We start from the raw sequence: 7,268 nt of genomic DNA on the forward strand, positions 1-7,268 counted from the left end.
CTTTAAACGGTTTGCGTTATCTATTTGGTTTTGCTGTCTGTCTTTTTAGGCAATAATACTGCTTGAATGTTAGGCAAGACGCCGCCCTGGGCAATAGTAACGCCAGATAACAGTTTATTCAATTCCTCGTCGTTTCTGATGGCCAATTGTAAATGCCTAGGGATAATCCTTGTTTTCTTGTTGTCTCTAGCGGCGTTACCCGCCAACTCGAGAACTTCGGCCGCCAGATATTCCATTACGGCAGCTAAGTAAACGGGAGCACCGGCCCCTACGCGTTCGGCATAATTTCCTTTCCTTAGAAGTCGGTGAATACGACCGACAGGAAATTGTAATCCCGCACGATTGGAACGAGACTTCGCCTTTCCCTTCACTTTTCCGCCTTTACCACGTCCGGACATGTTAATCTCGATCGTTGTTAGATACTGCTCACCTTTAAATCAAAAACGGTACTGGAAATTTCTTACAGATCGGCCTGGAATTTTGTCCGCGAGCCAAACTCGTTATATCATACGCGACCAATCAGACTCTAACTCGGGCTATGGGCGGGGCTTAGAAGTGTTCCTTCGAATGTTATAAGTTCTAGAATTAAAGGCATTTTTTTAGTTAAGTACTCTTTGAGGTACGTGAGACGTCGGGATTTTTATTTCGAAATGCCACCGAAGACAAGCGGTAAGGCGGCCAAGAAAGCCGGAAAAGCCCAGAAAAATATCTCTAAGAGCGACAAGAAAAAGAAGCGCAGGAGGAAGGAAAGCTATGCGATTTACATATACAAAGTTTTAAAGCAGGTTCATCCCGATACGGGTATCTCCAGCAAGGCCATGTCGATCATGAATTCTTTCGTGAACGATATATTCGAAAGGATAGCCGCCGAAGCGTCGCGTCTCGCCCATTACAATAAGAGATCAACGATCACGAGCAGAGAAATCCAAACCGCCGTTAGGTTATTGTTACCCGGTGAGTTGGCTAAGCACGCCGTTAGCGAAGGTACCAAAGCAGTCACCAAATATACCAGTTCTAAGTAAATTAATTCACATACCTATGTGTGTTTCAATATACTACTTACCTGCAAAATCGGTTCTTTTCAGAACCACAATTGGATATACATTTTAAAAAATGAAATGTTAAACAGTAGCTGACATTTTATAAAAACAGAATTTTCAGATATATATATATATATTGTAGTTATTGTATTGAATTATATTATATCATTATAATCTGTTATATAGTAAGTATATAGAATAAGTTTTGTAAAAATGGTACGGCCCGAGATTGTTATTTAAAAATAAGGTAAAGTATTTCTGGAGTGACTTCGAAAATATGTGTATTCATTTTTATTACGTTTATGACTATATGATAATTAATTTATTTTTCCTAACTGTGGCTAATTGTGGATTGTGGCTAATTTCTACACGATAAGTATTAATCACGGGAACGTCTCGAAATGAACAAATAGGAACTGTAATTAATCAAGAATTTAGAATGGAACTATCGTCCTAATATAATGAGGATCGTCAAAGAGAAGATACTTTTTTTTTCGTTTACTAGGTTGACCTTGCTTGGGGACAGTGGAACTCAGTGGAAAATCGCTGATGGTGGGTGAGGAGGATAGGCCTGTGGTCAGAATCGATATCTTGGAGTACTTGCAGGTCAGAGGCTTGATTCGAATTTTGATAGATAAAAAAGTCAATTATTGTCGGTCGATTGGAGGAGTAGTGAGTTGGTTCGCTTGGAGCAATAAGCCCAAGTTCCAACTCATCTATTATCCCGGCCGATAGTAATTCTTCCAATAGCTGTGTGGTTGATGGCGTTGAAAATGGCCTGAAAATCTCCTTGGTCATCTGAATATGTTCCGAAGAGTATTTCGCCAATGGAGATCGGGTTCGTGTTCTAGTGGAATCCAGACCAGCCAGACGACTGTTATCTTGAGTTCCCCGTACATGAGTGGGGGGAGGAATTGGTCTTTTGGGTTTGGTTGTTTTTGGAGTAGGTCGGCACTTGCATCCCGAGTAATTTGCGGTGTATGGTTCTCAACAGTTGGTGCATTTCGGCGGGGAATTTCTGTCTTTGGGACTTGACGTAGGCCGGAGTGGCTTTACAGTTGGCCGATGAATGACCGTAGAATTGGCAGTTAAAACGTTGAACGCGCCTGCCGTTGCCGCGCTGGGCTTGGACTTTTACCACCTGATTCATTAGGCGGTCGACCGCGAAGATACGGCGTTCCTCTCGAGGAACCGACCAACATGGATTGGATTGAAACCGAGCTTCATGAGCGCGGTTCGGACTTCGAGTTACCATTACGTCGAGAGAGAAATATAATATATTAGCTGACCCCGCAGACACTCCGTACCCTGTACTCAATGGATAAATAAAGGATTCATTCTATCAAATTCTTCGTTCAAATCACTTTCGAATCATCCTTAGGAACATTCTGATATCGGAAAACCTTATCCGTAGTCGATAAACGATATCTAACGGATGAATTATAGAAAATGGCCAATAAGCGGCAAATATCCGATCGTAAGGGTGCACCATCGTTTCGGCGAATCATTCTTTTGGAATCTTACGTTCTACAAGCAAAACATTTATTCATAGGTATATACCGATAATAACGAACGGGCCGACGTAACAACCTAAAATGTCCTGAAATACGTGAGAACAGTTTTACTCCGATCGCCGTATCGATATGTGACAGTATCCATCCTATGAAGGATCTTTACATTCTACTAGCATAATTTTATGGATCGGAATTTTCCGACTTTTAAAGAACGTGATCGGCAGTCTAGAAACGGCCTGAGGACGTATTAACACGAGAGGTTAAAATTATTGCTTTAGAAGTTCACGTTGTCTAAAGCTAAAGTTTATTCATCGGAACATTCCGATAATAACGAGAACGGGCAGACGTAAAAACGAAAAATTTGCGCAACGTCCGTATAAACGATCTGTTCTAAAACACCCATACATTTCCGATAGCTGGCGAGAGACCCGCGCTTAAATCGTGTGCGCTTCTACGTGGGGCGATACGAGAGACGGATACGACGGGTCGGGTCGACCGGCGCTGTGACACTTTTACCGAGTGGCTTTTGATCAGCGAAGGTGGTATTACATATTATATGTTAATATATAAGATCCGAACCGTATTTTTTTATTTATCTAAATAAAAAGCGTATTTCGTCGTGTTATTATATATTCGTAACGCTCTCGCGATTTTGTATCGTCGTTTCGTTGTTCTTCCTGGTCGGTTTTTTTCGATATATCGGGAAGCGTACGACGACGACGACGGTATCACTGCGAGATCGCGAATTCGGCGGGAACATTCGGCTTCGTTAGAAGAAGATGATCCACGATTCATATGCGATTGGAATTATTATTTTTATGGACGTATCGGTTTTTCATCGGAACGTTCATAAAACAGCAACACATTTTGCGATAGCTCTCTGCTCTCCGAGCGAGAATAAAATAAAAAATCACGAAACGTTTCTCGTACGAGGTTTCCTTGTCGCTTTATATATTTCTATCTAGCGAAGGGTTCGGAGAGAATGTTTTTCGAGGTCTTATAAACGCCGAACGATATTTTGCGGCATCCAATTTTCGACGTAGTCGACGATCGTCGTCGATAATCGAGATAATTGGGTGCCTAGTCGATCGGTTGTGTATAAAAAAAACAAAAGATGTGTCTAAGATGATGATATCGTTTTGTTTTATTAGACAACTAATATTAAAATGTAAGAGCGTGGCGCCTCGGACCGGTTTTTCCGTCGTCTAGGCGCGCTATCATGCACCTCCTTTTTATTAGTCGTCGATATATATTATATATCGTCGTCTTACGCACACGTTTCTTTATAAGTCAAACTTATAAAATAAACTGTGTCTGTATTTGTTTTATCTGCTTCGTGTCGATAAAATAATAAGAACAGTTCCCTGGTTGATCCTGCCAGTAGTCATATGCTTGTCTCAAAGATTAAGCCATGCATGTCTCAGTACATACCGAATTAAGGTGAAACCGCGAAAGGCTCATTAAATCAGTTATGGTTCCTTAGATCGTACCCACAATTACTTGGATAACTGTGGTAATTCTAGAGCTAATACATGCAAACAGAGCTCCGACCAGAGATGGAAGGAGTGCTTTTATTAGATCAAAACCAATCGGTTTCGGGTTCGCGCTCGTCATCGTACAACTTGGTGACTCTGAATAACTTTAAGCTGATCGCACGGTCTCGCACCGGCGACACATCTTTCAAATGTCTGCCTTATCAACTGTCGATGGTAGGTTCTGCGCCTACCATGGTCGTAACGGGTAACGGGGAATCAGGGTTCGATTCCGGAGAGGGAGCCTGAGAAACGGCTACCACATCCAAGGAAGGCAGCAGGCGCGCAAATTACCCACTCCCGGCACGGGGAGGTAGTGACGAAAAATAACGATACGGGACTCATCCGAGGCCCCGTAATCGGAATGAGTACACTCTAAACCCTTTAACGAGGATCAATTGGAGGGCCAGTCTGGTGCCAGCAGCCGCGGTAATTCCAGCTCCAATAGCGTATATTAAAGTTGTTGCGGTTAAAAAGCTCGTAGTCGAATTTGTGTCTCGCGCCGCCGGTTCATCGTTCGCGGTGTTAACTGGCGTGTTTTTCGCGAGACGTCCTGCCGGTGGGCTTAGTCGTGTCGCGTCGCCGTCGCGCGTGCGTTTCGGCGTGCGTGTTGTGCGCGTCGTGGTTACGACGGCCCAACTCAATCCTGCCGCGGTGCTCTTTACTGAGTGTCGAGGTGGGCCGGCACGTTTACTTTGAACAAATTAGAGTGCTCAAAGCAGGCTAAAATTTCGCCTGAATACTGTATGCATGGAATAATGGAATAGGACCTCGGTTCTATTTTGTTGGTTTTCGGAACCCCGAGGTAATGATTAATAGGAACGGATGGGGGCATTCGTATTGCGACGTTAGAGGTGAAATTCTTGGATCGTCGCAAGACGAACAGAAGCGAAAGCATTTGCCAAAAACGCTTTCATTGATCAAGAACGAAAGTTAGAGGTTCGAAGGCGATCAGATACCGCCCTAGTTCTAACCTTAAACGATGCCAGCTAGCGATCCGTCGACGTTCCCTAATATGACTCGACGGGCAGCTTCCGGGAAACCAAAGCTTTTGGGTTCCGGGGGAAGTATGGTTGCAAAGCTGAAACTTAAAGGAATTGACGGAAGGGCACCACCAGGAGTGGAGCCTGCGGCTTAATTTGACTCAACACGGGAAACCTCACCAGGCCCGGACACCGGAAGGATTGACAGATTGAGAGCTCTTTCTTGATTCGGTGGGTGGTGGTGCATGGCCGTTCTTAGTTGGTGGAGCGATTTGTCTGGTTAATTCCGATAACGAACGAGACTCTAGCCTGCTAACTAGGCGCTTTTTGACATCCTAAAGGCCCGCCGGCCGCGTTGCTTTCGGGTTTCGCGGTTCGTGCGCGGTTTTTACTGTCGGCGTACAAACTATTCTTCTTAGAGGGACAGGCGGCTTCTAGCCGCACGAGATTGAGCAATAACAGGTCTGTGATGCCCTTAGATGTTCTGGGCCGCACGCGCGCTACACTGAAGGAATCAGCGTGTCTTCCCTGGCCGAGCGGCCCGGGTAACCCGCTGAACCTCCTTCGTGCTAGGGATTGGGGCTTGCAATTGTTCCCCATGAACGAGGAATTCCCAGTAAGCGCGAGTCATAAGCTCGCGTTGATTACGTCCCTGCCCTTTGTACACACCGCCCGTCGCTACTACCGATTGAATGATTTAGTGAGGTCTTCGGATCGACACGCGATGGCGTTTCGGCGTCGTCGATGTGTAGGAAAAGATGACCAAACTTGATCATTTAGAGGAAGTAAAAGTCGTAACAAGGTTTCCGTAGGTGAACCTGCGGAAGGATCATTACAGTGTGTTGTTATGCCTATATATATATAATAGGTAAACGTACAAGTCTGTAAAAATCATTGTCGAACGTTAAAGAGCCATCTACGAAGTTCGGAAGTTCCGATCGAATTTCGACGTCGTCAACGTAGCTGTTTTCGGGTACCTATAATATATGGTTTTAAAAGATGTACGCCCGAAAGCGGAGATATATACGATGAAGATGTTGTTATATAGGACGACGAGTAATAATCGTCGGCCTACGACGGATTTCGTTATAAATGGACAAATCGAGCGCAAAATAAAACGATTTTGCCAATTATATTTCTAATCGACGTTTCGATCCTCATATCGACGAACATATACGATGATCGGTAATGTGATTAGTTTACGAAAATCTTATCACCCTTCGTTTGTTTCATTCCAAAAGGGTGAGATTTAGTTTACGAAAATATTGCCAAACTATGATCAGCGTATGCTCTTTTGTTGTCGTACGAGGTGAGACGACGAAAATTTACAACGAACGTCACCATTTCGAGTAGTCTGTCTCCGCTCCTCTCGTTGTGTGTAGTGGAGAAGACGAAAATAAACCGTAAGAGCGTTTTAAAGTCGACGGCGGCTGCGAAAGGGGCGCAAGCGCTGTCTATGACGTGAGCGCGCGTCGTCGTCGTCGTCGTCGTCTTATAATAGAAACGTTTCGATATGCGTTTAAAACCTAACTTAAAAAAAGATTACCCTAAACGGTGGATCACTTGGCTCGTGGGTCGATGAAGAACGCAGCTAATTGCGCGTCAACTTGTGAACTGCAGGACACATGAACATCGACATTTCGAACGCACATTGCGGTCCTGGGATCTCATACCCGGACCACTCCTGGCTGAGGGTCGTATCTCATTTCAAGACTGCTCGGATTTTCTTTGATCTTCGCGATCGACGAGAAATGTCTGAGCGTGCTGAGCGTATAAGCGCGATTCGATCGCGACGTTCTAAAACGTGACAGCGGACCCGTACGTGTGACCTAACTCTCTCGTACGGGTCGTACGAATATGAAAGGGATGAGACGTGTTTAAAACGGTCGTTCGCACGTTTTTGTGATAAACGTAGCGCGCACCATTAATACGATCGTCGTATCCGATAAAATTAGTTTTTAATCGACGTCGGATCGTAGGTGCGTTGTCTCTCGAATACGAGGGAGAAAACACCGTTTTTCGACGGCGCGTCTTTTCCATTCTAAACTTTTATATTTCGTATTGGCTCCTAATCTTCATTATTATGATGATTACGAGCGCCACGCATATTAAACTAGCGACCTCAGAGCAGGTGAGACTACCCGCTGAATTTAAGCATATTACTAAGCGGAGGAAAAGAAACTAACTAGGATTCCCTTA

At 44.4% G+C, this 7,268-nt stretch overlaps 3 non-coding genes across 3 annotated transcripts in view; all 3 read left to right on the plus strand.

Annotated features, from left to right (window-relative positions):
* Window positions 1–3,915: 3,915 nt before the first annotated feature.
* Window positions 3,916–5,904, plus strand: LOC143206054 (small subunit ribosomal RNA). Its single transcript, XR_013008088.1, has one exon. It is a non-coding gene; the product is annotated as a small subunit ribosomal RNA (ribosomal RNA).
* A 708-nt stretch (window positions 5,905–6,612) lies between these two features.
* LOC143206052 (5.8S ribosomal RNA) lies at window positions 6,613–6,767 on the plus strand. Its single transcript, XR_013008087.1, has one exon. It is a non-coding gene; the product is annotated as a 5.8S ribosomal RNA (ribosomal RNA).
* A 419-nt stretch (window positions 6,768–7,186) lies between these two features.
* LOC143206055 (large subunit ribosomal RNA) overlaps window positions 7,187–7,268 on the plus strand; it is a 4,096-nt gene continuing 4,014 nt past the window's right edge. The window contains exon 1 of the ribosomal RNA XR_013008089.1: window positions 7,187–7,268. This exon is cut by the window's right edge and continues 4,014 nt beyond it. This is a non-coding gene — a ribosomal RNA (large subunit ribosomal RNA).

Source organism: Rhynchophorus ferrugineus, unplaced genomic scaffold (assembly GCF_030347505.1).
Source record: "Rhynchophorus ferrugineus isolate W39M unplaced genomic scaffold, kcgeb_rfMv2 rfM531, whole genome shotgun sequence".
Lineage (NCBI taxonomy): Eukaryota > Metazoa > Arthropoda > Insecta > Coleoptera > Curculionidae > Rhynchophorus > Rhynchophorus ferrugineus.